Genomic DNA, 10,753 nt, shown 5'->3' with positions numbered 1-10,753 from the left:
AAAGTTATGCGTAAAAGAGGGATTAGTGAATGAAGCTAGATGAAGCTGGCTCATGCAGGGGAGATAGATTGCTTTATAGACCATAAAATCCAACCTTAAAAATGAGCAACTATTGAAAGTTCTTAAGAGAGGAAGTGATGTCATCACATGTTTTGTTTTAGAAAAGCCACCTTGGTGGCTAGTATATAGGAGGGAAGGTTTCTTCTGCAGAAGCATCGTCATTGGAGGAGGTTAAACCAAGTTCCAGCCAAGTCGAAACCAAGTTCAACTGGGTTGAAAAATATTGAGGAGGCAATTTTGTTCACCAATTAGATGGTGGAAGTTATTGAATATGAAGAGTTAATGCTGGGTGGATGATGGCACCACTGATGGAGATGGCAGCTGAATGAAGAGTAGCCAGTTGAAGATGGACAATTTCAGTCTGGGTAGGTTCCAAATTTGGCGTTCGGTGGAGACTTTCCGCAGGCAGTGGAATACATTAGCAGGTATGGAATTTGCAATCATGAAATCATAAAGGTGGATGGAATCACCTAGGGAAGGTATGTATAGAGAAAGAGCAGTGGGAATGGGGTCAACCCTGGGGGAATCACCAATACCTAAAGAATGGGAGGAAGGAGGATTCTCGGAGGAGAAATAAAAAGGTTTGTGAGTGAGAAGGCTGTGGGTGAGAATGAGGAGGTGTCTATAAGATCAGGGAAGCCCAGGTCGCAGAGAATTTAACGATCTCATCTGTTTCAGTTGCACCAATGGGTTTGGTTAGATAAAAGCTGACGAACAGCCATTTAGTGTTTCATTGGTGATCATGTTTCAATCAATTTCAGCAGCCTTCGGAAACATGAGTCACATTTTGAAGGAAGCAGAAGAGACTAGGAAATGTGGAAGTGAAGACAGATAACAGATTGTGTTATTCTGAGAAGTTTGAGTTAAAGGAAGGGAGAATATAGTATTTAGAGAAAGAGGCAGATTTAAGGAAGAGTTGTTTTTCTGGATAAGAGAAGCACACAGTTGCTGACACACAGGTGAGCCAGCAGTAGAATGCATAATGAAGATACAAGCTTATGATGTCTGGTAAGATAGGAGGATATGAAGACACGCACAGCCCAAATGGACCTACCTCCTCTTCTAAAGGGAAAGCTGTATTGGGGGTATGTTTGGAGACTGACAGTAGGAACTGAGGAGGATCCTGCCTAAGCAGGTAGGCACCAGCACAGTGGCTATCTTTGGAGAACAGTGGGTCCACCGGCAACACCTTCACAGACAAAATACACTGCATGTGGGTCTTTAAGGAAGATAAGAATTAGCTTTTTTTATTAATGCAACATATATCTATTGAGAATTTACAATGTGTTTCACATGGTTCATACCCTCGATGTGGATACATTTATGTGAGATCAAGGGCATCCCAGGAAAAGGACACAACGGGCATAAAGGAGCAGAGGAATGTCAAATCTTGGCCTATGATGGTGCCCTGAAATTGTAATAATCACTCAAGTGAAGAGTTAGGTGTTTCCTGCAGCTAGGACAGAGTAAGGTAACTGTAACTATAGATACTTATGTTTTAGTATGATGATTCTGACAGGAGCATAGGGAATGTATCAGAGGAGGTAAAAGTGGTGATAGACCCACTATCAAAAAGTGTATCACAATATCCATAAAGAAGAGGGTGAAGATCTGAAATAAGACAGTAACAACCAGGATACATCAATTTGACAAATATTTATTATAGGCCTATTTTTTTAGGCATTGTGTTAATCATTTTAGAAAAGAATCGGATACATGTGTATGTAGAAACATGTACATTTTGGGGCGCCTGGGTGGCTCAGTCGGTTAAGCGTCCGACTTCAGCTCAGGTCACGATCTCGCTATCGGTGAGTTCGAGCCCCACGTCAGGTTCTGGGCTGACAGCTCGGAGCCTGGAGCCTGCTTCCAATTCTGTGTCTCCCTCTCTCTCTGCCCCTCCCCCGTTCGTGCTCTGTCTCTCTCTGTCTCAAAAATAAATAAACGTTAAAAATAAATTTAAAAAAAAGAAACATGTACATTTTTATGCATATATATGTAAATAGGGAAAGCATTACAGTTATATTCACATTGTTAGATGTGTCTCTAGCTTTGCTGCCACAATAAATTAATTATGGGTTTTCTTCAGACTGAAGTTCTATTCCGTGCACCTTCTCATTCTAGGTCCCATAGCCAGGACACATAGAGGGGTTCCAATTGTCCTCCTCCACATATGTACTAAATAACAGCCTTCCTTTGGTCTCAGATCCATTTCAGCTGTGCTTTTCTCCATATATCTCATCCCTCACCTCTCCTCTGCAGAAGCAAGAAAGGACAGAAGCATGAACACTGGCAGAATCTCATGATTCCCTTTGAAGCTTCTGCTTAGATGTGAAGAGTACCACATCTTTTCACATTCCATTGGCTGAGGTGGTCTTTCACATGTGTGTAGATATGAATTATACAGCAGTGACAATCAAAGCTCATAATTGCTGGTATGGTGTGGGTAATGTCCGACAGGAATGGATGCAATGGAATGTGGTCATAGTGGCCCCTTGCTAGCATGTTATTACATTAGCTCCTGATGTGGATAAGATACTAGTGGATCCAGAGGAGAGGCTCAGAGAGCTAATGTGGTATGAGGTCTGGGAGACTGAAGAATGTGGATATTAACCGATCAGTAGAAAAGGATTCAGTATTTCAGCAATCATGTGAGCTACGTTGGTGTGTACTGGGTGACCATCAGCCTTGTAAATGTGTGTGTGTATCTGTGTATATGTGTGTGTGTGTGTGAAGTATAAGTGTGTGTGCGTATGTGAGGTGTGTGTGTGTGTGTGTGTGTGTGTGTGTGTGTGTGTGTGTAGGCAGGTTGAACATGGTGATGAGGAAAATAGAGTATTTTAGGATTATTCCTATTATTTCTGGCTTGGCGTAGTAAGGTGATGCAGAATGGGAAAGACAACTCTGGATGAAAATAGGGGAAAGAAAGTAATTTAGCTTTGGTTACCTATTAAGTATATAGGAGCTAAAAAATTCAATTATAGGTCAGTCATGTCAGTCAGACCTCAGAGAAGGTTTCTTGCTGTAGACAAACTGCACATTGTATAATTGTCAGCATGTGGATTACTAAGACACAAAATGTAGAAGACGTTAAAAAAAGATGGATATATTTGTAGAAATCAAAATGTACAACTTAAGAATATCGAGCATTTAACAAACCTTATATAAAAGCCACACAACACTTGCAGAATGTAATTTACATGGCAGGCAAACATTGTATTATTTTAATACGTAGAGAACATACAACCTATAAACAAAATGTCACAAACCCAACCTAAAAAATAAGTTAAAATGAATATAAGTGGCTTACAAACCAATAGGATGATTCCAACTCTCATAATTACATAATTAGGACTTTTAAAATATTTTACTTAACAACTGACAAGTGTAAAAATATTTCAATATAAGCAGTGCTGAAAGTGAGGGAGGAAATGCACAGCCCTGCATACTGCTTATAGAAGTGTTCATTGCTGTACCCTTTCTGGCAACCGGTTTGTTAATACGTGTAAAAATAAGTTAAAAGAAATCTATGAGCAGAGTGTGCTTTGATTTTTGCAGATAAATGGTTCACATACATGGACACATGTACAAATACATGCACATTTTCTGATAAAGACTATTCAAGAAAGTTTTTGGCATGCTGCCTCTGTGGAGAGAGACTCGGGTTACTCCTGAAGGTGGGAAGGCTCTTTTGCGCTGACACAAAGCATTGTGTTGTTTGAAGTTTGATCATTCGCTCACTCTAATTTTATCATTTTTTAAAATAAAAAAAAAATGTATTTACATGTATTTAGTAATACATGTAAATATTTGGTAAAACAGTGTTCAGTAAACAGATGCTTAGACCAGAAATAATCATACAGCTTTATGAAAAAGCTTCAGAAATATCCCTCAAACATCAAGCAATTTTCAAAAACAACGTTTTCAATGGTTTTGTGAAAACAACTCAAAGGCAGATGAGCTTAACTTCTCTGTATTTTGAAAATTTAGAGAAAGAAAACACCTTGTAGTAAACCTTTTGGATTTCAGGAGTCATACGTACACTTTAAAGTGGAAAAAATAAAGTGATTAGTACCTTGGATTTCATTGAGTTTATAATGTGCCTAAACCAACAGTAAATGTGGTGATTCTACACATTTCTGTATGCAGAGGCCACAGTGGAATTATGTGTAAAACAAAGTAAAAAATTAGTCTGATTTTTCTGTCACAAAAACTTAATTTACTCTTTCCTCTTAGAGTATGTTTGCATAATAAGGGTTTCATTTTTTTCTAGATGTATTTTTTATGGAATTGGCAGAAAAACAATAATTGTATCAGCTTTGAGATTTGCATGTCAATATTAAATGAGAAATAGGCATGTTTAATCAGAAATTTGAGGAAAAACAATCTATAAATGATCTGAATTTGGTTTTTGGCCTCTACTGACTGGGGCAAAAAAAGGAAAATTAAAATCTATCTCATACTTCTCAAGTTGCTCTTCACAATGCAGTATAGCAGAAATTTGGCATAAAATTTCCTTTCTCTAGAAGGCCTCTTACTTTCTATTAAACAGTCTTATTCACCAAACAGGTTGTGTGCTGGGAAAAGAACGTTTCAAAATCCCGCCTACTCTCCATGATCCTCCTGTGCTTAATGCTTAGGCTTTCTGCAGGTTTCCCCAAACTCTGCAGATGATTGTCGGACCAGACTCATATTATTTTACCATATATGAGGTCAGATTATTCTTTTATCATACGTGATGCAAATCCATACCTGATTTCCTGGGAATGTCTGAATAGGTAAATTATTCTAAGCCAAATTAAGAGATGATATTGGCAAATTTTTAAAAGCAAAGCATTCAACCTTTAAAATTTCTTTTTTGATGTTTATTTATTTTTGAGACGGGGAGAGACAAAGCATGAACGGAGGCGGGGGTGTCAGAGAGAGAGGGAGACGCAGAGTCTGAAGTGGGCTCCAGGCTCTGAACTGACAGTACAGAGCCTGACGCGGGGCTCGAACTCATGGACTGTGAGATCCTGACCTGAGCAGAGGTCGGACCCTTAACCGAATGATCCACCCAGGCCCCCCAAAGCATTCAACCTTTAAAGTTGTAACACTTTTGCTTCTAGGCAGGTATGGTTATTTTGCTATTACATTGTTTCCTCAAGTTATTCTAGGCAAATTACCTAAATCTTTTTAGGACCCCATGTGGCTCGTTTTCTGTGATCTTGTATCTATGTGTCAAACTGGAAGATCTATATAAAAATAATTAATAATAATCTAAAGTTATATATATATATATATAACTTTATATATATAATATCATATATATTTATATATATTAAAATAATCTAAGGTTTTAGATTATTTAGATATTATTTCTTAGAAATTAAAACTCCATGCTAACAAATGTGTAGATTTTGAAATAAAATCTAAGCATAGTAAAGATATTATATATATTAAACTTGTTAAATTTGTTTCCAAGATACTTGTTCTCAATTTTCAGATGATGAAATTAAGAGAGTAAAGTAACTTGCCCAAGGATGCAAAGTTATTAAGAGACAGAAGTAAATATGATCTCTGAGCTGCCTTAATGGAAAACTCCAGTCTATTTTTAGCACCGTGCAATTCTCAGAAGAGCCCTGAATTTTGTCTTTTTCTCCTTACTTTTAAAAGGAAGCTGCCCAATGCTCACGAAGTATCTTCATCACTTGGAAAGAGACTGTGTAAGTACTTCCCCAAACAGATACATTGGGTTCACAGTACACTGTATTGAAATCTTAGAAATTAGTGTCCTATAAATCTTAACAGATATCAGCCCTCTGCCTGTCTTGAGGCTACACCAGGCACATGGGCTTGTCTACTCATTGTCCTCCTCTTGAGCACCGTTGTAGCTACAAGGAGATGCTCTCGGGTACAAACTGTGGCCATGAGATGGAAACAAGCTGAATGACCGACAAGGAACTGTTTCCGACCCGGCTCCATAAAACACAGGCACTGAATAAAATAAATCTATTTTCTGAGCCTGTTGCTATCACGGTTGCCAAGGAAGTTCCTGCAATCTTCTGGCCTGGAAGAAAGGAGGAAACTGAAGCTATGGTTCTAATGTGAATCTTCAACCTTGGAGTGGTCCTGGAACAGTTTCTCCTTATTTATTCTTTTTAGCATGGAGCTTCCATAATCATTCCACCTGGAATGCTATACAGGTGAAATATCAATCTGGACTCAGGAGGTGGAGAAATGTTTACAATTAAAGCACTGTGTCGATTAGAAAGTCTTGTTTTACATAAGCATGCCATCAAAGATGGGTTTCATTGGTCGGTATAATGGTATTCTGACTGCTTCCTACTCACCCCACTGGTGGAGGAATCTTGTGCCGTAAATAGTATAAGGAATTCAAATAGATGATGCTGACACTGGACTGATGAGATTGGCAACAGTTTATTAGTCACATATATTCATAGCCCGTGGGAGGGGCCCACTGAAGCCTGAACCAGAAGAGACTACGGGAAACGGGCTTTGCAGTAACGCGAGGATGGGATGCCCCATGTTTTTATGGGAGGATGTGATTGGCTCATTTGAATAATTTGATGGATTGGCAGGGGGCAAAGCCTATTAGGTTGCTGAGGAACCATTGAGGATGAGGGTGGGTGGTAGGTGGGGGTATGGGTGGGAGGGGATAGCTAGGCTGCTAATGGGGGAAATAGCAGGGTAGGAGTCTTTCCTGCTGGTAGGAACAGCATTTGAAATTATAGGTCTTATGTTACAATGTCTGTAATAATAATTTGCTACCATACTGAGCTCTGAAGTAAATAAATGAAATAAATATGTGAAAATATTTAGTAAAATGAAATGTGTTTTAAAGATCCTTAGTTATTTAGGCACTGGGTGGCTCGTTTGGGTAAGCGCCTGACTCTCGATATCAGCTCAGATCATGATCTCACAGTTTGTGAGATCAAGCCCCACCCAGGGCCCTACATGCTGCACTGACAGCCTGGAACCTGCTTGGATTCTCTCTCTTGCTCTCTCACTGCCCCTCCCCTGCTTTCTCTTTCTCTCTCTCTCCCCAAATAAATACGCATTTAAAAAAATAAACCAAGTTTATTTTTAGTTATTTATGTAAGACTTATTAGAAAAACCTGAAAGTTTAATTCTTAGTTTATACTTATGATCCCTGATCTATATAATATTTTTAAATAAGACATGCAGAATACATTTTAGATCTTATTCATAAGTTTACCACTACTCTACCCCTTGCCACTAATGAAGAGGACAGCACATACAGCCTTGCTATAATAATGGCTGTCCTCCATTGGGCTAAATTGAAAATGGATTGGGTGGCGGTGTATAAAAAAAAGAGTGATGGACCAAGGAAGTCAAGATAGTAATAGCCTACAATGTTCAAGAGTTCCTGAGACCACTCTCAGGCTCAAGATTTTGCAAGAAGGATCCACAAAACTCAGAAAAGCCACTATACTCATGAGTTATAGTTTCTGACACAAAAAAGATATGGGCTAAAACCAACCAAAGGAAAGGAACACAAAGCAGCATCCAGAGTTATCAGGTGTGAGCTCTCAATCCATATGAAGTTGGGGAGACAGAACCTACTTCTCCAGCGACAACGTAGGAAAATACACATGGAGTATTGCCAACACAAGAAGGTCATTCCAGCTTTGGTGCCCAGAGTTATTTCTGGACCTTGGTCATGTACACATGAGTGACCACTTGCATAGTTGACCTTAGTCTCCAGCCCCTTTGGAGGTTGAGTCGTTAACTGTCCCTGGGGCCCTCACCATAAATCATATTATTAACATTGGCAATGTATATGTCCAGAGCTCCCAGGCAAACAAAATCACTCTTGTTGGGCAGGTGATGTTCCAAGGGCTTAGAGATTACCTCCCAGGAGTCACAGGCAAAGATCACATCTCCCTTTGGGCAAAGTTAATCTTTTACTGCACACTGGTATTCTCTTTCTGTTCTAACACTAATTCACCATCTTTGAGAACATTGGGCATGAGTGTCCTCACCTATAAAGGAAGAGAGTGGGCTGGGTCCGTATTTTTCACTCTCAACCTTGAGGAGGATTAAGAGAGTTTTAGAATTGACTGAGATATTACTGAGTGTGGACAAAGAGGGAACAAAGAGGGACAAAGCTGTCTCAACCAAAGTAATTCAAAGCAGTTCATGTAGTGGACTTTTTTTGTAATTAAACATTTTTAAATGTTTATTCATTTTTGAGACGCAGAGAGAGACAGAGAGAGACAGAGCGTCAGTAGCAAAGGGGACACAGAATCGGAAGCAGGCTCCAGGCTCTGAGCTGTCAGCACGGAGCCGGATGTGGGACTCGAATCCACGAACTGTGAGATCAGGACCTGAGCTGAAGTTGGACACTTAACTAACTGAGCCACCCAGGCATCCCTGTACTGGACTTTTACCTTTAATACAAAGAAAGTATTTTTCTAATCACTTAGAAGAAACCCCTGGAAGTACATGATTTCTGAGGTTTCTCTTAAGTCCAGTGTTAGAGGATGATAGATGCAGTTTTAAGAAAAGACAACCTAAGGTCACTCGAGTAGATACTTTGTATTTTAATGTAATAGTATGAAGATATATTTTTTTTCAAGTCTAAAGTTATCATGGCCACTTATAATTTCTTCCAGAGCTGCATACGATTACTCATCATTATAACAATAACATTCTGTGACTGGTGGTAATTTATGTAACATAAACTACTTTCTCTATAGCTACTGTCTTGAACCCAGTTATGTGTTATTTTTCCATTTCCCAGATGTGCATTTGGTTTTTAAGTGGATAAAAATCCTCCACTGTCAAATAAATCACAGTAAACAAATATGAGTATCAAATGGTTTCCGTGAGAGAAATATTACATTCTAGCAAATTATTAGAAAACATCAGATGAATTTGAACTGGATACTTTGGCACAGACCGGAGAATAAGAAGACAGAAGGCAGATTTTGTATTATCTGTTCCAACCTCATTCGTGCAACTATTTCAGTGGATAAGTTGGGTGACTCTTGCTCTGCTGGCGCCTGAATTTTTGCACATATTTCAGGTAAGTTAAAATCTCAAAATGTTTCGTTTTTAAACTAAGATTTTGACGTTTTTTCCATTAGTCAGATTTGCATGCTACGGTAGCAAGATGAAATGAAGGATGGATTCGTTGATCCAAAATTTGAAAGACATCCTGAGGATGCCTAGGCTAGGAGTTAGTTGACTTGGGTGTTAGTTCCGGCTCTGCAACTCACGAATGCTACGACTTTGGGTACTATACAACTCCCTTTCTCGTCAATTTTTCACGTGTCTAAAGAGCATATTCAACCGAGTTCCTTGATTTGTGCAGTGCTTGAGGTTGATTTCTTGGTCTTTTACAGTCCAGGTGTGTTAGACACTTGCAACCCTCCCCAAAACCTCAAGATGTATTTTTTCCTTATTTTATGAAAAATCATTTCTCCACATCTTAATCACTTGTCAGTGATTGCTGCACACAGGGCAGCCAGGGAGTTTCAAGGTCTGCTAGAACTCCACTTGTCTGATTCTGTATATTTTATGCAGTTCTCGTTTCTTTGCTTCCACCATAAAAATCTATTTTACTGTATAAAAGGCTCAGCATTTATTTTCCAACTCATTTGACCTTTAAGAACAACAGGCACACCCCCAGTTTCACCACTTCTATTAAATTACCAGCTTTAAAGGGCATGCATTTGCTGCTGCTGTCAATGATTGCTGAGAAACTCTGCTATATGGTTCCAAGGCCATGCAATGGTACTGTGTGTATTTAATGCATCTGTTACATCACTCTGCACCATGCTCCCGTGTTACTCCCATTTTGTTCCTTAGTCGGTGGAAGGGTGGAGGTGGCAATTGGCAATGCCTATGGTGTAACGTGATCTAGTGGTGACTCTTCCAGAACCATACCCCTGTTATGTTTCACAAAATGGATCATCTCACTGTAACGAGAGAACCTTTGCAACAGTCACTCCCAAGCTCTTCATCCATCTTGTTTGTAAGCAGATGGGATTGTACATATGGATCAAATCACTAATTAACTTTTAATCTGCAAAGCATATCATCCATTCCAAGCCCTCTGCAATAAGTAAATTTTAACTTAAAATGAATGTAAAAAAAGCAACATGCTCAAGCGAAAATGTTTCTTTGAAAGCAAAATAGTTACAGCCATCTCTGAATACATTCGCTAATAACCAATAAAAAACACAATTTTGCATGAATAGCTGCACTTGGTAACCAATACTTTAATTTCCACCAAGTTATTCTACATTAACAAGAAGTTCTGTATGTTCTCCAAGCTGTATTATAAAAAGCTATGTTTAAGCTAAAATCACCACAGTGATTAAAATGCACAGTACATTTTGGGTTCATTTTGAATGAGTGAGATTTTTCAACCAACCTAAAGTAAAACAAACTAATTAGGAAGCCATCTGGGTAAAATTAAATCTCAGGAAGTGGCAAGTAAAAATGTGAACCCTTAACACTCCTGTGACTTCCAGTGGTTTTCAGAAAGATCTACCGTCAGAGTTAGGTAACACTTAACCTTGTAAGTAGATTAGTATTTCACAACCCTGGATAAGTCTTATTATCTTATTATCGCCTGGGCAAATTAAAACAAATACTGATGACTAAGCCCCATTATAGACATCTTGTTTTAATTGATCTGTTGTCCAGGCATTGGCATTTAAAA

The 10,753-nt window shown here is 38.8% G+C and overlaps 1 long non-coding RNA gene across 1 annotated transcript; it reads left to right on the top strand.

The window, feature by feature from the left end:
* Positions 1-540: 540 nt before the first annotated feature.
* Positions 541-9,103, top strand: LOC128312720 (uncharacterized). The gene is made up of 3 exons (XR_008292397.1): positions 541-641; positions 5,713-5,762; positions 8,825-9,103. It is a non-coding gene; the product is annotated as an uncharacterized LOC128312720 (long non-coding RNA).
* The last annotated feature ends 1,650 nt before the right edge of the window (positions 9,104-10,753 follow it).

Source organism: Acinonyx jubatus, chromosome D2 (assembly GCF_027475565.1).
Source record: "Acinonyx jubatus isolate Ajub_Pintada_27869175 chromosome D2, VMU_Ajub_asm_v1.0, whole genome shotgun sequence".
NCBI lineage: Eukaryota > Metazoa > Chordata > Mammalia > Carnivora > Felidae > Acinonyx > Acinonyx jubatus.
This window is presented reverse-complemented; position numbering and strand designations above follow the sequence as displayed.